This window comes from Rhea americana, unplaced genomic scaffold (assembly GCF_003343005.1).
Source record: "Rhea americana isolate MKP2758 unplaced genomic scaffold, rheAme1 scaffold_10, whole genome shotgun sequence".
Lineage (NCBI taxonomy): Eukaryota > Metazoa > Chordata > Aves > Rheiformes > Rheidae > Rhea > Rhea americana.
The window spans coordinates 6,625,942-6,649,163 of NW_028185039.1; the positions used below are offsets into that span (position 1 = coordinate 6,625,942).

At 34.5% G+C, this 23,222-nt stretch overlaps 1 protein-coding gene across 3 annotated transcripts in view; it reads left to right on the forward strand.

Annotated features, from left to right (window-relative positions):
* The window catches only part of SNX29 (sorting nexin 29), a 138,017-nt gene that overhangs the window by 104,290 nt on the left and 10,505 nt on the right, over window positions 1-23,222 (forward strand). The gene's annotated exons all lie outside the window — the stretch shown is intronic.

The window sequence follows — 23,222 nt, forward strand, 5'->3', positions numbered from 1 at the left end:
TGGTAATTTCTTGTCAACCTCATTTCATGATTGGCACTTTTAATTGTAGAGCAGGAAAATAAATTCTAAATGGTGTCCACATAGAGGTCAGTGCTATTTAAATGTCTATCCATGGTTAATTATGATTGATTTTCTTGAGTTTTCCACATGGTAATTCAAAATAAATTTTTTTGGGTTGAGGCTCTCTAGCTCTTCCTCATCAATGAGTTTATTTGTGAAAGAAATCAAGACTTGTGAGGAATAAGATGCATTGATAAATGATTATGGTTGCAGCTGCTATAGTAATTATTGTTATCCTGACATTAAAAAGAATCATAAAGATGGCAACAAAAATAATTAAGGAAAAAGGGGGACAAAATTTCACCCAATGGCCACTACGTGCCACGGTGGCTACTAAATGCTACTGTAGTTAGAAATGTAATTCTGATGTTTTAACCTTAAACAATGAAAGTGGACATTCATTACTTGAACCAGGGTGAATTATTGGCACACTTTAACCAAAATTGTTTTGGTTTGGAATATTTATTTAACTTCGATCATTAGAATTTTACGTATTTTTAAAAATTATTTCATTAATTGTACAATTTAACAGTGACCATACTCTGAGATTATGAACTATGAGATAATACATTACTCTAGTAAGTGTTTCTTTTTATTCAACTTCAAAACATGATATTTCAACAATAGCATATTATGATCTGTCAGCCACTTAAAGATGGTAAGGGTAAACAAATTCTATCTAACTACTCAGCACTAAACAGCGAACTTCTTTTCTGAGAATTGAGCTTGGCTTTTGCACTAGTGTGTCAATGGAATTTAGATCTTGGACTTTTGTTTATTAAAAAAAAAAAATGACAGGCGCAAAAGAAGATTCAGAATCTCAGCTTTGCCTAACAAGATCTACCAGAGATGCATAAATCAGAATAAAAGCTGTTGCTTTGTTTTACCGTTATAAAAAGAAAATTCTTTCAATAAATTCAAATGATAAGATATAATTCATTTCACAGAAAGAGCAAAGTTTTCTCATTGAGAAGGTGGTATATTTAAATTATTATTTTTTTGGATATGGCTGCAGTTTAAAATACGAAACATTCTGGTACAAAATAAGATATTTACCTGTAGCAGTAGCGCAAGGGAATTTGTCAGTGTAAACATCAGTAATGATGCACTGTTAACTATCTTTAGGTACAGCTATATCACAGATTGAAAAAAGATTTGCTTTATTGTTAGAACTATTTTGCATTTGGCAATCTCATAGTTCTCAATACATTGCCTGAAGCAAAAGACTATAGTCAGTTCAAGAATATGGATGTATGTCATACATCCAAACATGGTGTCATACCTCACATACATCTCTATGAAATATTTTCTTCTTAGAGATTTTTCTCAGGTAATAGACAGGTCAGCATTCTCTCTTTGCTAGACTAGCGAATTCYCCGTGGGAATATTAGTGAGATTCTGGAAAAACTTAGCCATTGAACAAAATCAGTGTACAACGTCTACAGCAGGCACAGTGGTCTTTTCATGTAAATTTTACTGAGACATCAGACCCTACCTCTGCAGATAAGCAGAAAGTTTAAATTAATACAAAAATCTTTCAGCCAATGGTAGATGGAACAAATTTTAGAAGGTATCATAATACTTAGGCTATCATTTGAATTCTGTATGCCCTCTATTTTCTGAGTGGCATGACCTGGCACTGCTAGTGATTAATAAAAAACATTGGAAACATAATGCATTTCAATTCCATTTTATATTCCCAACCTCTCCATTACTGTTTTGCCTTAACAAATTTTGAGCTCCCTCAGCAGATCTTGAACATACTGGACCTTGTGAAGTGTTTATTACATTATTCAACTGAAATCTTGGTACCTGCAATTCTTCTGTTAGGTTTAGCCATACTTTAATAACATAAAACACTGTAAATAAGTGTTTAATCACTTTTAAAATCTGATTCAGTTCCTAGAATATGATGATAAACAAATTAAAACTAATATCTTTAGGACTGTATTCACTGAACATTAAGCACTGGAAAGAATACTGCTTCTATGATTTTTATTGTGGATTGTTCCTTTGAGATTTCCCCCCTCAGTGCACTGCTTACATACAGTCAGGCCCCATTTGATGAGCCACATGTTTTTAATGATCTGTTATGGAATACCCTGCCTCTGTTATAGAAACTAATGTTGTTTTGAAACTCAGATACAGTTAACAGGCTGCAGTAAGATAATGTGAATCAGTTCACTAGCATTTTTCTTTATTATTGTATCAAATGCTAGTGGCTCATCATACAAATGTAATTGCTTTTGATTTTTTATTCTGTGAACTGTCATTAATGCATTCTTTCTGATGTGAATCTTTATCTTTTTAATCTTGGTTTAGATTTTTTTCCATTTCCATGTTGCATTAGCTCAATCACAGGTTCGATTTAGATTTCCTTTATAGTCTGTTTTCATGTTTTAATGTACAAAAGACACTCTGGTTCTGCTAATTTGCGTGCCTACATGCTGAATAACAAACTSTTTGTAGTATAGAATTTGATATCATAAAATAAATTTTCCAGTCCATGGAGAGCAAAACCTAAATCAAGAGTTGGTACTGCTGAATTGCTATATCTGCTACCTGGTAGAACCCTGTCTATTAACATTTACTTAAATTAATATTTATTTGCAGTCATGATTGGTATGTTGCAGATAAATAAAACTTGTTATAACAAGTACACTTGTGTTTTAATCACATTTTTCTCAGTTTATCTGAAAAGTACCACTCACATTAGCTTTTGGTTAATGCATGTATAAGAACAGGAGGACTCTGGCAACAAGCATCACAATCCCTTGTACAGTATCATTAAATCTTTCAACTTAAATAATTGTAACAGGCCATATGATTTCAAGTCATGTGCACAAATTGAAGTGCGAGGAATTCCATTTAAACATGAGAAAAACAAATAAGGTGATGGAACACTGGAATGAGTTGCACAGAGAGGTGATGGAGTCTCCATCCTTCCTATCTTCCGCAAAATCTCAACCTGAGATTTTAACTTGAGCTGGGTTTAACCCTATTCAGATAAGCGTTAGCTAAACACACATCTGATAAAACATATATGTGAGCAAAACAGGCCTAAACAGTGTGAAACTACTAAAACAAGTACTCCACTTTTTAGCTATGCAATGCTATTTAAACAAGAATACTGCCGCTTTATTGATACTTTGCTTTGGCAATTTGCACCAGAGATGCATATATTTTAGGACAACATTTAGTGAATATTTTCACAGATTACATGTGCTGAGTATCCATTCTTTACCTCATTTTCCAGGCCACAGATACATGTCACGACATTTTCTAGGTTAGTACTAATTGTATGTTCTGCTGAGCTGCAGCTTTTGACATTTATTCTCTTGTAGTAGCTTGTCAAATATACACCTTAAAGGAAGCAGACTCATCAGTAGATTATCGGCAAAGTAAGAGGTTAGAGTAGGTTCTGAGAAAGTATCGTCTGCCTGTGGTGTTTGAACGCCATAGGAATTATCAGTTCTCTGTGCTGATTGGGGGACTGTAATGTATATGTATATATACATATACATACATAATGTATATGTAATGTATAAAATATATAGTCCTCATTTCACTGGATAACATTCCTGGCAGCATATTTGGTGGCAAAAGTTGTGCTGCTAGGGTGATTTGTGTCAGTTGTCTTTCAGCCACCTGTTTTCCAAGCCAAATTGTAGTCAAAAATGCACTGTTTGTACCTTTTTTTTTTTCCCCTCATTTCATAACTTTTCTCTTTCTTGGAAGATAAAGCTATGAGAAGAGTAGTAGAGAGATTGAGGGTATCAACTGGCAAGTGAATTTCAGTACCAACCAACCAGTGCTTGAAAGAAAAAGGTTGAGGTGAAGATGCTCTTCAAATATTTATTTGCTACTATTGCATGTAAAACTAAGTGTCTGCTGTCTATCTTGCAGACTATTTAGCTAAAATAATGTGAAAGAATGCATGAGGTTTTATTGAATTAGAATTTARTTTGAATTTTGGGATTCTCTTATCTCTATTTCAGTCACGACTGTCAGTGTGTCATGGTCATTGAGAACATTTAAATTTAGATGTTAGGTGTGTGAGAAGTAAGTTAACTTCTGTACCTATACCATTCCTAGTGTTAAAAAGTTACTTTCAAGCATAAATGAAAGAAATCTTATATGAAAATTACAGTGAGGTTCATGCAGACATCATACCTGTGAGTTCATTTCAAAGAAACTCAAAACTGACATTTTCAAAGTTACTTTCAAAACAATTAAAAAGAAAAATTATCTTAGATTTAAAAAAACAATTAAAAACTTGGCTATCATTTCATTTGGTAAGTTAATCTCTCAACAAGGGATAATTTATTATAGAGCAGACATGGGCACTGTTTAACTGTGAAGAGTGAACTGAAATCTCTTCCCTGAAAGATTCATGAAATATGTAGACATTAGTAAAAACTATATTAAGTATATTGTCTATAAAGATAGAGGAGAAGGATGTTAAAAATACTGTGTTCTACTGTGTTCTTTGCCAGTGACAGTACTGAGATGAGGCTTTCATGAAGAGATTTAAATTTTAAAAAATTTATATCTGTTTGTCCATTTGCAGACCTTTAAATCTCAGTCTCCAATGAGGGAAAAAATGTTTTTGTAATCTTGCCTGGTCATACCATGTTTTAATGTTCTCTGCCTCATTAGTATTTATAGGAAATCAGTTTAAAGCTACCAAGAGATTTCTAAAATTTTGTAATTACTTCCTCCCTTTATGGTTTGCTTAGCTGGACTAATAGTACTGTGCAGCAGAGTAGCTGTTAATTAACCAGTCTTTCTGCATGAAAAGCCACTAAAAATGAGTCTTTGAAAAACCAAAACAATTCTGAAGTGTTTTCTCTAGGGTGTAAGCAACATAGTAGAAATGATAGTTAATACAAAGTTATGCACGGAATCCCTTCTTTTATTTGAATTCCCTATCTATATATAATAAACAAAAACCTACATGCATACGTATGTTTATATCAACATAGTGGTTAAGGTTTTGTTTTATAATTTCTACAATTCTGTAGAAAAAAATAGCTCAGAATATCTTAGATATTGATATACCTTGAATATATGAAGGCACTGTATAGTCATTGAGATGATTCTTCTGGCATCCCTGTAGTTAGGATATGTGGTATTGTATCAGTTGCACGTGTTATGGTGCATACTCATAGCATGATTTTTATTTTGAATTTTTGTTTTATTTGTTCTATAGCACGTATTGGGTCTGCAGTTCCAGCCAGAAAGTTCTTGGGGCAATTGATAAGGAGGTGGCAAAATTGTCATAGAATCAGAAAGGTTGGAAGGGACCTTTGGAAGATCATCTAGTCCAACCCCCTGCTCAGCAGGGTCACCTAGGGCATGATAGACAGGGTTGCATCCAGGCAGGCTTTGAATATCTCCAGAGAAGGAGACTCCACAACCTCTCTGGGCAGCCTGGCCCAGTGCTCCGTCACTCTCTCAGGGAAGAAATTTCCCCTCACGTTCAGGCGGGACTTCCTGTGCTTCAGTTTTTGCCCTTTTCTCCTTGTCTCGTCACATCGTGCCACATAATTTGTGGTGTGTATGGTGCCTGTATTATTCTTCTAATGCTTTATCTGATAAACAATAAGATTAAAAGCAAGCATCAATATAAAGAGGTAAATAATTTTAAATGTAATTTTGAATAAATTTCTGAAAAAATGAGTTGTTAATGCAATGCCATGACACTTTTTTTTTTTTTTTTTTTTTTTAAAGTAATTAGTGTACATATCCATGACTTCTAATAGGATAAATGGCAGTATTCAGGTAACACAGTATACCCTTTTGATTGGTGCCTAGATTTTTACCTGATTGCTTCCTTCAAAGTGGCAGTTTGTGTTACCTGCTTGGCACTGAAGGAGTTCATTATCTCTTTATAGATTTCAGTTATACTCTGTGACAGTAAGCAAGCACTCTGATAAAGAGGAACATAATTTAATTGAACAAACTAGGAATAGCATTTGCTTAAATATGTGACTTTTAATCAGTAAAGCACTTTCTAATGCCTGAAACATGCTAATGAAGCTAATTTATTGCCATCTATTCATAAAGCTACATAGAGACATTATACAATATTTATCTTCTAATGGAACTATGTTGCCCAGCACTGATGATTGTTGAGGTAAAAATACCTTAGGTATCTAAAATTTGATTAGCACATTAAGATAATGCAGGAAATTCTATGGCAAAAAATTTACTATTTAACTGATCTTTTCCTGGTAAAATAATTAAAATATATGATTTGAAATGGATTGTTCTTAACACAGCTATAGTTGTTGGTGTTATTCTTGGTTTCTGCGTTCTTTGCTTTGTAACTGACAGTTTGTTTTTAGTCTGTCATAACCTACAAGGCTTGGCATCAAACTTAAAGCATCGTATCTCTTCTTCTGATTCAACTGAAACCTAAAGAAGTAGGGCAAAAAATGTTTGGTCTAAGTGTATCAGAATTCATATTTTTATATCTTTTCCTTTCTCAAGAACTAAGATCAGAAAATAGTATTATGTTACATTGTCTTTATTTCATGTTTTGGCACATCTCAACATTGAAGGCATGTATTACAAAGACATGGCATGCTACAGATGTATTAAATTTTCCTTTTCCTGTTGTAAGTAGATGAGAGCATTATGAATATTAGGAGAAAATGAAGAAGGACAGAATAGATCAGGAGGACAATAATGACAGCAGGAATAAGCAGGGAGAGAGCAGGGAGATGCTTAGTATTTAAAGGAAGAGGGTGAATATAATTAAGTAATACTGATACTTCGTGATAACTAGAAGTATTTGACTTTGTGAAGCTGTGGCTTTATCCAAACAAATGAAGATGATGATCAGATTTTAGTTCTTRATTTTTACAAGGAATCATTTGAGAAACATGTACAGTTTTTCCACAGTAGTAAAATAAGAAAGCTCTGCATATATGGATGTTTCTTAGGTGCCTCGAGGGAAGTGGAAATTTCAGAATTCAAACTGATATTTTTCTATCTGGGATTTGAAAGATTAACTGTTAAATAATTGAAACTTACCTCAGCTATAAAGTGTGCCGATACTGAAAATGTGAATAACCACTGAAAAAAAGAGTATCAAGCCTTTGTAGGAGATTATTTGTTGCAACTCTGCTCCATTTTTTCATACAGTAAAGAACTATCCTGCTTCCTCCTATGTTTTTTCAGGCTTAAGGTTTGCAAAAACGCATCTTACTGTCTTTTTATTACAGGTGATAAGTTTTGAGTAAATGCCAAAATCTGTATATTGGGCTAAGAAGAGTCAAGTATCTATGGAAGATGATTAGTACCATAATGCAAACTATAAAATAATTTTATTCTACTACATATGCCAGATATTATAGAGGAGTTAAGGAAGCTGTGTTTAAACTCTGATCTGCCATTGACTGAGTCTTAGCTTGCCTTAGAGAATTTTACCAGAGTGCTTACATCAGTTAGGAGTGTGTAGAGAAAACCTCACCCTGATCTGAGAAGAATGTTTATCTACTAGACCAAAATTTCATTTACCTCTTTTGATTTTAGGGAGGTTCTTTGCAGTAAAGGGATGCCAGTAAAAGTATTGTAGAGAGAAAAGCTCCTTAGTTTGGAATGGGATCAGAGCAATCAAATATCCAAATTAGTGCTAATGTGCCCAAAATTGTGTTCTCTTATATTCCCCACCACCACCTGCCCCCAGAGCATGGTATTACTCAACGATTTCACATTTTACAGAACTGACATCTTCTACATCCATTTTTTTCAGTATGCAATTTCCTTTTGTTAGCCTTTCTGAGTTAATATAGACATGTTCTAGCCAAAGAGTTTGCAATCTCTGCAAAGTTTGCAGAGTTTGTCCTACTTTCAGGATAGTTGTCTTAGCAATTAGTTGCATTCACAGTCTTGAAACGGTTTCTATAGATGGAGGTATATTCCAAATACCTGCCAGCATTAAAGATACCTGCTGAGTTCAACTTTGTCCTATTATTACAATTTTACGGAAATTAGTCTACTACTCAGTAGAGCGTAAATGACAATTTTTAATCAGGGAGTATAATTTGCACAGTTATTAGTGATTTATGGAAGATGTGTGGAATTATCAACAAGCTTAATTATCTGCTTTGAATACAAATATTGTAATCCTTTATATTTTAGATCAAAATATATGTGATTTTAAAGTATTTTAAAGACTATTTTTGTGCTCTTCAATCTTTTTCTCAACTCTTAAAAATAAAAAGGACTAAAAAATGCAGGTTTCTAATCTCCTTTATTCCGTTCAGCTGCATTTCTGTAGATTGTATTTCTTTTGGCAGCAATTAGTCCTAATTCCGTTCAGAGAAATTTGCTAGTAGATCCTAATGCAAATAGGTTTTATTCAGGTGAAAAAATATGTTCATGCATGCGTCTCACTCCTGCCATCTTGCAACTCTTTTGCGCCTGCCTGCTCTTCTGCTCTTGCTTGCCCTTCCTTCCTGTTTTTATTACATAAACACAGCTTTCTAAAGTGACCCTAACAAAACACTAGCATTGTTTTGTTCTAGGACTAAGATGCCTTAAAGAAAAGGCATTTCCTATTTGTTTAGCCTGATGTGATGCTCAATAAAACTGGTTATCATGCAGCAGCTCCAAAGGTTTTGTATTATTTTGCCCTCATTATTCAATCTTTTCATAGGAAAAAACAACTTCAGTGTTGAATCGTTTGACTCTTAAACTGATTAGCATCTAAATAAGGACAATGAGATTTTACTTTGCAAAGTTAATTGCTATAAACTGTTTAACAGGCCTCACAAATAGGTATTTATGAGCACATTCCCTTCAAATAGATTTTTGTCATGTATTCAAAGTGACCTTTACAGTACTCATGAGAAGAATRATTTAGTGTATAATGTTACAGAAGCAAATACTGTGTAGTCAGAATTGGAGGCATTTGAGGGCTTATTACAGTTGCCTCTGAATAAAGTAGAGTCTCTTTGTCTAATGCTGCCTGAGAAAATAAAGAATGTGGAAACAGGCATTACTTTACATATGTAAAACTGTGGAAACAAATGAAGGAGAGTATATGGTATTTCTTATACATAGAAATGTGCAAGAGATGATCTCCATGCTTTAAATTCTTGCCTCATGTTTTTAAATTAATTTAAATACTGACATTGACAGTAATGGTCAAAAAGCATTTTGTATGTATTATGTATTGTATTATGTAGCTATTGGTATGTCTCTATTTCCTTTTTTTTTGAAAATGCAACTTTTAAAGCTCTGAAATATATGGAGATTATGTTGAATAAAGAACCCCTTTTCAACCTTACTGCATCACAGTGCTCTCAAAAACACTGTATTATGCATTCAGTTTTTGTTTCTGATGGGTCTGTTCCCTTTTCTATTTTGCAAATCATAAAAATTGCTCCAGGAGAGAGTGAAAATGCGCAGCTGCCTACTTTGAAAATGTGCAATCATCAATTCAGCTAATACTTCTTCCTTCAACATCTTTCTAACATGAAGAAATAGTTTAATGTCACTTTGATAGGTGCTGCCTTGATTACACCTGGCTCCCAGTTTGTACAAGGCAAGTATTTTACTGAACCTTTTCTCCAGGAAAATCAGGTCCTTATGGAATGCTGATTAGTTTAATTTAATGAACTGGACTGAGACACTTCTGAGTGATTATTGATTGGGCAGCAGAAATTGTATCATCACTTTTTGTCATTTTTCCTCCCAGTTAACAGCTGAATTAATAATGAAAGATCATTCTGAGAGAAGAGCTCAGCAGCATTGGTTTCTTCCTTTTCGTCCTGCTCTTTAATGCCTGAAGATAAATTCAAAAAATCTTTTGCAAGAGGCAGGTCGCCTATAATTTGTGGCAGTAGAGGAAGGGGTTAAGATTTTTCTCAAAGTAGAACACACAACCACTTAAATTTTTGTGTCATTACAGCAGTGATCCTGTTTCCTTGGTAACAAGCAAGTGACATGCACTCTCCTTTTTAAAAGTGAATGCTGTATATACATTCAGCTATTCCTATGTTGCAGCAGGTGTTTCTGAAATYGGTAGCAAAGAATGGGCTCTACAGCCGGATAAGGAAGATGCAGTTTTGAGGCTGGGCAAAATAAGGAAAATTAATAGAAAACAAATCTCTTCTTCACTTTGTAATCAAGACTAACATTAATCGAGAAGAGGGACTTCTAAAATATGACTGTGTTTATCCAAATATAATTTTCATTTAATCTCTGGCATCCGTTTTTCTTTCTTACCGTTTTCAGCTCCTATCTTAAAATCTGCATTTCTGTGAATAGTAGTAACAAACTGTAATGCTGAGTACTTAAAAGCACAAGTTAACTTACTCCAAATCATTAATATGTAGGAGAATTAAATCAAAATAACTGAAATAGTAAATTATTTTGAACAAAAACAAATTAGTTGCAAGACTGATGCATTTGAACACCAATTCCACAGCATAGTCACAAATAAGAACAGTGTTGTGGAATAGGGAAGGAGTTGTTACTGGCTCCCTTCAAGTGACTGTGAGTCGCAAGAATCTTATACCTTCACTATGTTTTGAAAATTGTTGTTTGTGTAGAATATATCTTTTTCTGAGAGCGAGCAAGTGAGTGGGAGGTTTCTCTCTGCTTCCTTTGGCTGGAAGGCGTAGTCCCTCTTTGAAGACCAGTCATTTTGTCAGTTCTAGCGAGCAGTAGTAAGAAAGGATCCCCACTTCTCTGGAGTCCAGGTGCAGTAAACTCAATTAACTGTCCATTTTCTCTGCTGAGATTTTTACTGAGCAAACAGCTCAGTAATTGAGAATAACACTGGTTTAGACTATAAATTGTAAAATGTAAGATGTCATCCATTCCCAAATATATCTTACATAGATATGAAGTCAGGACAGATGTATAGATGACATAAAGTATGTAGTATGTRTATAAAATTCTTTGCTAAGATCTATAGTATAGGGCCTAAATGGGAATCAATCCACATTCTATTGCCCAGCAACAAAAACACATCATTCCTGTGAGTATACTAACATCTTTTCCAAAGTGGCAGATACCTACCATAATGGATTTGGTTCATATTTTATGCAATTCAGTTACTAACTTTCTTAGAAAATAAGAAAATATTTTTTAAAAGTATCCTTATGTTTACTTAGTAATAAAATTAACTGAAAATTCTGTAAGTTGCTTTTAAAATAGGGCATGTCTTTGAAATAATAGGAAGTTTCTCCCAGCTCCCTTTCCATCTACAGCTGGTTTTAATTTTCACTGTTTTCTTCATGTGTTGTGCAAGTAAGATGAGCGTATTAGGTGGTATACTAGTTACTGCAAATCTTTTTCTTCCTGAATAAGAAAGGTTATGAACGTTAATCAAAAGTATTTAATCAACTTTTATTTAAACTAAATGTGTATTCCTTTGTGTTTCCGTATTTGTCGTGATGTTTGAGCTCTAGTAAGTTTTCCAAAAAACTTTAATAAAAAGGTAGTTTTGCTTTTTCAACTACGGAGAAGTTTGAGTGAATACAGACTATAATGCAGTTTGTTCTTTAATTTTGGATTAAAGGCTTGAATTTTTTCTTGACCCCTTTCTATCTTTAAAACATACTTGCAAATTGAGACTGAATTTTCAAATGCCTGTTTGATAGTATAGGTCAAGCATATAATTGGGCTACCGCTAGGGAATGGGARAGTTCTGTTCAGAGCCAGCACTGCTGCACTGATGTCCATGGGGCTGCTCCCATTTAAACCAATTATTTTGTTGTCTGCAGTACATTTGTCCTTAGTTGCAAAACTATCTATCTAAAAATGTCAGTCTTTATGTATAAAATCTTGACCTTACCTACTTTGAATATTTAAAAGTTCTGGAATGATGTCAGAAGTGAATAGAAATGATTGACATGTCTTGGTTGCCTAAAATGGAATGTGGTTTGATTCGTATTAGTAGACTTCAAAAAATAGATTTCACCAAAGGATTATATATATATATATATATATATATATATATATTCGTACAGTATAATGATTATATTACTTTCCCGATTCTGAGCCTCATAATACTGGCTAAAAACAAATAAACCTCTGTATGGTAGTCTTCTAGAATGCTTTTGAGAATTAGTTTCTAGTGACCTTCATGTATGCGTGGGACACGCTCTTTTTTAAAATAAAATATTGCCAGTTGTATTCTTGCCTGAACTAATCATCAAAAAGAGGGAAAACTTCATAAGCATCCTTTCTTCTGCCTTCTCTTATTTCCTGCTCCTTAAAAGAGAAGGAATAAAAAATAGAAGTTCCTAGTTTCCTTGGAGCAATTTTGGATTTAATGGCCTGGTGAATATATTGTTCTCAAACACTAGTTTATTGAAACACAAGCAATGATCATTAAATGTTATGTAAATGTCCTTTTCATAGCACCTTGTTACTGATGTTGTCTTTTGTTACCACACTAGCCTATATCTTAACTAAAAAAAAAAAAAAGGAAAAAAAACCATAATGATGCACATATGAAATTGTGAAATCAGCCTTTTCGTGGTCCTCATTGGCTATGGGTATAAACATTCATCGTAACCTGTAACATTGGTTGGAGGGAGGTGTAGCTGGAAATACTTTCAAGTTTTGTATTTTTAGAGAGATAATCTTGTTTTTCCTGCTAGAAAGTAAGGTTAATGGTTCTTGTAAAATAGTTCATAGGCTTTTCTTGTCTTCGTGGTCTTTAGTAGTAGAGAGGGGATTTTACCTTCAACATCCCAAAGTTTACACAATACAAATAAAGTATTTACATGTGAAAAGAAGAATAAGAAAAGCAGCTTGCAATGCGTTTTGAATTAAAATATTTCTTTAGGCAGTATGTTACAGTCTAAAGCTCCAATTACAATCGTATTTGACCAAGATAGTAATGTATTGATTAAACTACTCAAAAGCAAGGAATAGCTTTGTTGGTGTTGTAGCAATATCAAAGCAATGTGAAAGAAAAAGCAATCAGAATTAGTAAATTTTAGCTTGCAATACTGAAAGAACTCCCTTCTGACCACAGAATAAAAATGTGATATAAAAATACAGTTTTAGAAAATATACGTAATAAGTATTCAGTCGGAAAGGAAAACTTTCACTGAGGAAATAAAACAAGGTACCGTACTTATGTAAAAGACCTAGAAAAGTCTGCCTGTTCTGAGATCAAAGCAGCTGTAATCCGGTCCTCAGTAGCCCTGAGATTGCCTTTATTGGCCCTCGGTGCTCGGGTGCCGCCTGCTTGCTGTGGAAGCTTTTATGTTTTCTCAATCGTGACAACTGAAGCAGAAGGTCGTAGCCATGAAATCCCCAATACCAGTGTTGTCCGTCAGGGCTTTAGCTTGACTAGCAACCAAAAGCTCCCTCACATTTGTGGTTAAAAAAGCACATTACAGCCTCATCATTAGATACTTCAATGTGTTACGCTACCCATACCTGCCCTTGAAGTAAGCCTATTCCATTGCTTTGTAGACTATGACGACTGCGCCTATACTTTGAGCCACTGCATGGATTGAGCAGTTGTACACAGCAATCAGGGCTGATACTGGTTATCAAAATAGTGTTTCAAAATAGGAATTTTTGATAAAAATAATATATTTGGGAATTGACTTTTTTTAAGTGTACTTTCATTTAAATRCGTGTCACTTCCATTTTCCAGAAAATTTTAAACTTGCTCTTCTTTCAAGAACTAAATAAGGGTAAAAGTAATATAATAAAATGTATTTAACAGATTGTGCTCAATCTAGTGTAGAAATGGAATTGAAAATACAAACACCAAATCAAAAATGGATTTGGTTCTGTGTTTTATCTTAACTACAGAAAGGAAAATGTAGCTGTTTTCTCATAATAGATCCACATTGTAAAAGTGTGGCTTCAGATGAATAAACAGATATCCTTTAATACTCCTGACTTTGTGTTTATAAGCTCATCAGAGTTTCTGAAGTAGAGAAGAAAAAATGAATAATTAGTTTACCGTGAAAGTTATTATTCTAAAATGCTTATAATCCTTATAATTTTACGTTTTCCCCAAAACAGTGTATGTAACTGCAGAATATGGCTAATCGCTGGCTATGTCGATAGCTGTTTCTAATTATAAAAAAMCCCTCCCTTTTATCCATATATAATTTATAAACAGTAAAGCCAGTGTTCTTCAAAGCTGTTTATGCCTATTTTAAATCTAGAACAAACTTTATCATTCTAGCTACAAAAAGTGAAATACTAGAAATGATTATGTAGTTACGAATACAGTGCTTCAAAGTGATGTCCTGATTCTTGATAGCAAGAAAGCATTTTACTATGAAATAAGGTGTCAGATAATCAGTTGAACTTTTTGTTTTGCTTTTCAGCAACATTGACAGCCATCTTGAAACCTTTTATTAGAGTCCATTTACCCTTGGACTGGGGTCTGTGTGGCTGAAAACCGGAGCTAGAGTCTTAACGGGGATTTATGGTCTGTATTGTAATAGAGAAAGCTTTCTGAAAGTGAACGGAGTGCAATATGAAACATGGAATAAGCAAGTGAATTGATTTGAAAGAGCTAAGTTGATGTATAGGTTGTTAATGCAGGAGTGAATTGGTTTAGGTGGGGAGCTGTAGGAATAACTAAGCTCTGGGTTGAGAGGTTTGATTCAACCAGGAARTAGAATTGGTGCAAAAGGGCCAAAGGTTTTTGAGAGGACAATTAGGCATAGAGGGAAGAAAAGTGCTGGGAAGGTATTGAGCAATAGAGCACGTTGTGGCTGTGGGAAATGCCCAATAATAAAGTAAAACTGGAGAAGGTGGGGGGTGTGAGAGAATGAATGAGTAGAGTAAGAACAGAAGAATGCTATAGAGACAAGTAATAGAGGAAGGAGACTGAATGAGGCAGATCAGAGTGAAGTGAGAGAGTATGAATGATGAAAAAGGAAGGTGGTGGAGAGAATGAAAAGACGGACAGATGGAAAGACTCTGTAAGGAATTTGTTTTCCATTATTCAATTCTGTGCACCCAGGAAAGAAGCCATTTCATTAGAAGTGATTGGGATTTGCTTTCAGGTACTGAAATGTCAACGGTAACTGAAATAGGAGCAAAACAAGAGATTCACCACAGGCACAAAACTCGTACTTAAACATTATGTATTTTATCTTGCCTTACAAAATAGGCCTTGAAAACAAGTACATTGGTAATTCTAGTACTGAAAGATTCTAACTGGGTGTAAAGATTCAATTCCTCTTAGGATTTTATCATAAGAATGTCTGGTGTAATAAATATTCTGTATTCAGATATGAGCCCACGTATAAAGCAAAGCAAGTTAAATGGCAGTGAAAGATGGGACTTTGAAAGTCTGGCCAGTCTGGTGGTGGACCCATTCTCTGGGTACTGGGACAGACTGGGACAACTTTGTTCTTCTTTCTTTAATCCTCAACTATACAAGCATTAATTCTCTCCTTCTAATACTCTAAGCATTAATTCTCTCCCTCTAATACCCTGAATATATTTTTGAGAAATGCATTTTTTTCTTGAAATAGCAAGTAATTTTACTTGAACTGAGAAATGAAAAAATTTAAAGTTGATATTTTTATAGGAATGCTCCTTGTCTTTGCCTTGTTACAACCAAGCTAAATGATACTCACCAACTGCTGCTAACATGGATTAAGTCATATTTAACTCTCATATCTCTAGTTTTAACCCCTTTTCACTGATACTAAGCGTATCTTGAATATGCAAGCTGAGCTAAGAATTAATGAGATTATAGCATCACCAAATATGGGTGACTAAAAGCTAAGCTGATGAAGTGAATTTTATTCACACTATTTGAAATTCCTTTTATTTAATATCTGTCTGCCTCCAGTGAATAAGATACTTTTGTATTTAATTAAGAATTAAGATTTCCAAAATGTTGCTATGCCTAATTTGAAAAAAATCTCTCTATCTTTGAAAAATGAATCTTTCAGTGTAATTCAGGATCTTTAGATGTAAAATTCTACTTTTTTCCTTCATTGTCTTTCTTTTTTAAGTAATAGAAACTTAAAGAAAAAATGCACAAGCAATATTTTCTAGCTGGAGTTGAATACTTATGTTCTTTTCCTAAAGCAGCAGGACATGATTCAAGCTATTTAAAAAATGTTTTGCATTAGTCTAAAATAGTGTAGTTTTTTTACCTTTGGTCAAAGTATATCATCTGTATTTTTCAGTCAAGTTTTATTCATATAAGCATTCAGTAGAATCTAAATTTATTTATGTCTTGATTGTTTTTTTCCATATGGCGTCAGATACATGTTACTCATCCTGGAATCCTAGTTTCCCCCTTTTAGAATTTCTATCTATATTTCTGCTTCCTCAATAAGAAGCTTTTTGCTTGCACTGTTATAAAATACAGCTGTCTCTGTTTATTGGTATCAATATATGGTAAGTGTGTATATGTAAGCTTTTTTAAAATGTACATGTGTGGCATGTGCATCCTCACTAAATAAAAATCTAACTAACAATTTTAATCTGATTTTAATGTACAGATGCTTGTGATCCTCTGTGTCAGGCGGTTATGCTTGTTCTGTAGGCCCAAGGTGTTTAAACTGTGGAAAAATATAGGAACAAGAATAGAACACTTTTACCTATGTAATTTAAACAATAACACTTCCAGATGCAATATTATGGGTGATTCTGGCTGTATTTGTATCTCTGTCAGTCCATCCCAGCACTCTGTTGGTCTTTTATCTGTGCCACTCTGTCTGTGCACATCATGCCTGTCAGCCAGGCTTGCCCAGAGCCTCAAAGTCTGCCTAGAACTCAGTTTACCAGTCTGTCTTCATTAAATTAAGTCTCACTGAGAGCTTGAGGTAGGTTTGTTCAGCTAGCTCAGCTCTGGGTGAATATGCTATTTGTATAGTGTCTGTCTTCAGATGGAATGCCATGCTGTTAAGTCATGTGTAAAACAAATGCATGTTTTATTTGTCATACAGTAATTTAATCAAGAGTTGCAAAGCACTACCATGAAAAGATTAAAACAAACAGAATATAGATAAAATTGTATTCCATTAACTTGCTACACAACTTCTGATTTCTAATGGTTGGGAAATAATGAAATTTGAAGATTTTACCTTCAAAAGGCATTGATTAAAAAAAAAAAAAAACACAACCAAAAACACCCCAAACACATAAATCACTACATATTCCTGCTTGAATAACTAAGAAACTTTAGTTTACTGTCTTTCTCGCCACCTTCCCTTCTAATAGTAATAATCAAAGTTCCAGGTTTTCTTTGTGTTCATTGAGAAGTATACATCATTACTGAAGTAAGTGAAGTCTAATACTCTTGGCCAAAGCTTGCACATGCTTTGCGATTGTCTGATTGTTTCTTTTTACAATGTAAAACATTTTCCAGCCTGATTAAATCATGAGGATTCTTAAAAATTTGCTTCAATAATTATGTAATTTAGAAGTATTTTTTCTTCCATGTATTTTGCTAAATTCTCCAATAAATGAGGCTAAACATGTGTCTGTGATAGGTTGACACCCCATTTCATAGCTAGCTACTCTATCCACAAAAATTTGCCTCATTATTCTACTGAAACTTACTTACCCAGCAGACAGGAGAACACGAGGAGTTTGCAACTGAAAAAAACAATAAGTGAGAATGTGATAAAATGTTGGGAGTACAAGCAAGTGCAGACACATAAATGTGCTTGCTGTCCCTACTATGTGAAGGGGTCTGCCTCTCAACACATTGGAGTCCTAAAATTGTAAACTACCACAGCTATATCTTTCTATTGCGTGCCAATCAAAGTCCTAAATATATTAATATAGCCTTTTAAAATGGACACCACATTTTCAATAAAAAGTTCCACAAATACATAGAATATTATGTTATGGCCAAATATATATTTTTATGTAGCGTCCAAGCCATCAAAGATACCAGACAGGCCAAAAAAATCAAAACGAAAATTTGTGCATGATATAAAATAATAGATGATAACTTTTTCTTTCTTTCCTCTTCACCCCTTTAATTCCAATTTTAAAACTATACAGGAAACTAGAATATTCTGAATAGTGACAGTTATTAGAACAAAAATGGGCATAGTGGTAAAAATGGATAAGTGTGATTTATTACATGGTTGTTCAGGACTGTTTCAGAGACATCATTAGTTGTTATGTCTCGTGTGCACATGTGGATGAAGTTCTGTTCACAAAATTTGTTCCTTCTGATACAAATTCCTGCTCACTAAGTTACATTACCTCATGGCTAGTAGGATCTGATACTATACTTTGGTATTTATAAACCTAAAGCATTGCTATCCACTTAATTACCCTTGTTCACCAGTGCACTAATATTGTTGAAGAATACAGCTTAAACAAGATTTCCGTTGCTCAAAGCTACAAAAACTATTTGTAATGAAATTGTACCTTTCAAAGATTTCCTTTACTAAATCTTGTGAAATAGTTTGTAATATTTTTTTCTACAGATGAACTGCATCATTAAACTAGCTGATCTATAATTGCTTGTTAAACTTCTCTTTGCAGAGATTATTTTAAGAAAATTGCCAGGTTTAGATATTCACAGTCAAATATCAGCATATGTAGCTGAAGATTGCATAACAGCTAGTTCAAGAAGCATATTTTGGAGAACTCATAGGTAGAAGAATGGAACCATCTGCAGGTCTCTTACAGAAAATAAGTGTAGCACCGTAAGCGTTTTGGAAAGTATTCATCTAAATATGTTGTTTTGTAAGAAGCCATCTGGTCAGTTAGAGCAATCTATGTGCACAGCAGATGAATATGATAGCTCTGGGATCCATAACCCTTACTTACCATTCTTGATCTTCGAAACAGTGCTTTAGTGGAGACACTGTTTGTTATATTATTCCCTTGTGTACAGTGACAGCTTGAGTGCTCCAAAATCTGGTCCCTCTTTCTTGGAAAGGCAGAGTACTGAAGAAGTCCACAAAAATTTAAGGAAGAGAAATTTTCTAAGTTACGTTCTCAGTACAGCTGAAAGCAGATTTAAAGTAGGTAGTGTGGCATGAGGGCTTTAACTAGATGGGAGTGCATATTTTTTTTAGTTGACAAGTTCGCGTATCCCAAACCCTGAAATAATACTCAAAACACTTTTAGTGATTTTTTTAATGAGAATTTGAAGTGTGCAGCTGAAGATAAAGTGTTTACTTAAATATATGTTCATAGAGTGAATAGAAATTCTTTATTTTTTTTCAATACCATTAATCAATCTTCTGTTGCTAATAATATATTTGGAAATTGCACATTATGCAACAGTGGCACTTCAAGAGGTTTTTGAAGTCATGCTACTCCAACAAAGGGTGAGATTATTTCTGCTACTTACTTTATTTGGTATATTTTAATGAACTGAAGGATTTCTGACTGACTATCCAGTCTGCATGGCAAAACATATCACTTAAAACCACAATAGTGTGGCCTGGGTGGTGAGTCCTGGACAAGGATCAGTCTGGAGAACTGTGATGAGTCCAAATCTCTACTTTGAAAAATATCCGTATTTCCTACATTCATGATGTGTAGACTTAGAGTTGTGAGGCTGATAAATATGATTATAACAGGGACAAGCAACTACTGTGGTGTAAGTTCAGTGTGTATGTTTGGGAAAAGTCCTTTATCTTGCCATTCCCTGCTTGAATTCTGCTAAAGAGAAGCTTGACATCTGCCAACAACACAGAATGTCCAGTAATTCACTTTTATTCCAAGATTTCCTAAAAAGTGGAAGAGTGGAAGAAATCACAAACCAGTAAGTATGTAGTTGATTGTACAAAAGCCAGACTCTTCACAGAGTTAGAGTAGTGTAATGGATTTATTGTTTGAGAACTGGGAGCTGGGTAACATGGCCTAACAAAGTAGCTGCGTCTCTTTTGAATCAAGCCAATAGAACTATGTTCTCTCTTCAGTTCTCAAACACCCATTATTTTATCACTGTGGAATCTTTTGAACTGAGAACCATATTTTTTCAAGATATCTGATGCTGCAAAACAATGAAAAATTCTTGCAAGTTATTGCATGCTTTTGTTTCCTGCTGCTGAGAGTCACTGTGGGGTACGGCAGACATCAGTCAAGCCCTGCTTGTATTCTGCAGCTGGTAGATCAGGTGTTTGTGCAGAAATAATTACTCTAGATTAAGGAAAGGCCCCTTTTTATATTTGTTAGTTCTCTGTGACATTTGCAAACATTTTTGGCACAGGATGGCATTTGCAAACGTTTTTGGCATAGTATATTTATGTAATCCAGTCTCAGAAATATCGCAAGCTATTCTGTCAAACATGAGTTTGTTTGCTGTAGATCTTCTGAAATGTCAGTGTTGCAGTTCAGTTGCCCTTGAGAAAACTGTTAGCCAGAAAAAAACCTTGTGATTAATATCCTTTAAATCAGTACATGCGTGTATAAGTATACATAAATATATAAATATATATATATATATATACACACATATATACACACTACATAATTGCTAGAGTGGTAGATTTTTTTTAATCAATTTGATAATGAAACAATGTGACTTTTAAAATTTTTCTTTGCCTACAGTTGTTAGATGGGAGTATTTAAAGAAAACAAACTGATTATTTCACATTAAACCAAAGAATAGGTTTAATCACTTTTCCGAAGTGTTTTCCACTTTGGAAAGAAGTAGTGAAAGAGACTTTACTGAGAGACAGATATATAAGCTTTGTTCTTTTCTTTCAGTATATGAAACAGTAAAGGTTATGCAACAAAATATGGTTTAGGAAAATCTTTTTATGYATCTTACATTGCAGTCTGACAGGGCTTATTCATGCTCCTTTCTGTGCAACACTCTGACAGTGAGGGATAAATGGATGCATCCATTCAAATACATGGAGCAAATAATCTTCGTGAGGGAGGTATCTTTGTATTTGTGCATGTACTTGGCATTAATCCAGACCCTAACAAGTTTGTTTATGCCTAACTGCACACTTTTTCAAAAGGAGGTGGGTTATTTCTTTTCCTCATTTGAACTCATATCGAAAAATATTTCGGCAGCCTTCAGTCTCTTATGTGAAAACAGCGTGAAATAGCTGTAGGCCGTCATTGAAATTCAAAATATACAGAAGCTTTGTTTCTTGGCTTTGTTAATCTGCCAGCTATAAACAGGGTCCATTGGATTCTGTTGTGTTTCAGATGCTATTTTTGTAGTGTATTTTTAACAAATTTGGCACTTTGGTGGTATTAGAATCCATGAACAGTTAGCTGGCGAATTCTAGAATAACTTGATGTAATTATAGGCACTAACCCATTAATAACAAAAATTAATGGTATGCATGCATGTCTGTACTTCCCTGTTATATCCCTTCAACTCGTTAACAAGTGACTAAAGAAAGTGGGTATTTTGGAAGTATTTTAGGAATATTCTTTAGAATCTTTCAGAGGCTTCCCAGAGAAGTGCTCTGGAGGTGCAAACTGCCAGTTAAAAAATGCAAACTGATCTAACAGTTGAGGTCTACACAGAAATGATAGAGGTAGCTTCACCACACAATTCTAGTTTATCTGCAGCATGCAGAGACTGCACAGGTACTCTCCCAACAGTGTTCCAGGGACAGTGTGACTAGAGTGCTTTGTATATTTACAATATCCATCTACAAATAAAGTCGGGCTATTCTCATCTCGGATGATGTAGTCAGAGTAACTGCAAAGTTGCAAGTCCTAATGCACATCAGCTTTATAGTGAAACAGGTTTCTTGAGTTTACTCATACTAAAATAACCCATTTTTAGTCAGAAAATACAAGAAAGATTTGTACTGGGGCAGATAAAGGAATGTCTGACACCAGTTTCTCCAAGAGTGGACTAGAGTCAATTTTCCTTCAAATTTTCATGYATAAATTACACAATACCCTAGAGTCTGATTACCATAACAGTACTCTGAAGGATTATTTTTAGATTAAGATTTTAAGTGAAACCTGACTGCAGTTAGTATTAAGAGTTTAGTAAAACACATGATACATTGTAAAAAGGGTATGTGCATCTGCAGGGATTGCTATTCAGTGTAGAAAGTGTTAGAAATCTGTGCCTTATAAACAACTTGCATAAAATTGCTTGGTTTTGCAAATGCAAAATGAGTCAAAGAACCTGTTTCTTACTAATTCATGTCTGTTTTAACTCTGAAATTTTATTATAAGCTTTAAGAATTCATAAATTATTTGTAAGAGATTARATTAGTGTAAAAAGTTTCTGCATAAGTCTTGTATATACAGAACTACTCTGTATCTCTGACTCCTTTTAAAAGAAGGAGTATTCTACAGAATACTCCTACTTATTAAAGGAAATAAATCTCAAAGCACTAGCTAGTGACAATCACTCTGACCAAAGGGAAATAAAATGGGGCTAGTTTGTATTGTTGGACAGAGTGAAAATTTTATCATATTTTAAATGCATCTAAATCTTGAAGATTCAAGCAGGCTCCAGTGCCCCGCTTTTTCTAAGCACGGAGCAACTGTATGCATAAGGGAAAAAGTACTGCATGTCTCTAACTGTAGAGCTGCTGTTATTGCAGTCAAGTGGAATAATAAGTGTATTACTTATTCAGGGCATAAATAGGCTTCATGTTATATCTGCTGAGTCCTTGTCAAGCCAGTGCAGTAATATTGCAAGGAGGAACTGTAGTGGCATGCTACGTATGATACCTTCTAAAACTTTTATCTTCCCCTGCAGAACTACCCCAACAAGCATAAAATTTTGCATCATCTTACTACCTTCTGATACTGCAAACGTTCCTGTGTAACACTTTACATACTGATGCTTCATTGATCCATTTCTAAACCAGAGGAGGCAATACCTCAGCAGCTTTTGCAGTTACTGCTTAGTTCAGTGTTTCTTACCGCAGTTAAACACAGTGCCCTGTCTCATGGTGGGCTCGTCTTCCAGACCCCTAAATTTTCGTAGGGCCGAAAGCCCCAAAATTCAGAGAGGTGAGGGGAGGYGGAGCTCACAGGCAAAAGATGATGGGTGAGCCTGTGACTTCCTTATGGCATGAAACTCAGCTGGGCTGCCAAAGCAGCTACTCAGAGTGKCAGCAGCTGTTTACGGGCTTCATTATGTATCTACAAAATTAGAATACTCAGCAGCCCCTGAGCTGCTGCTGCCCAGTTGCCATGCAGCCCTGCTGCTGGAGTTGCACTTGACTGGTTGTGACCAGTGCCAGAGTTGTACTTATTAGAGAGTCACCTCTGTC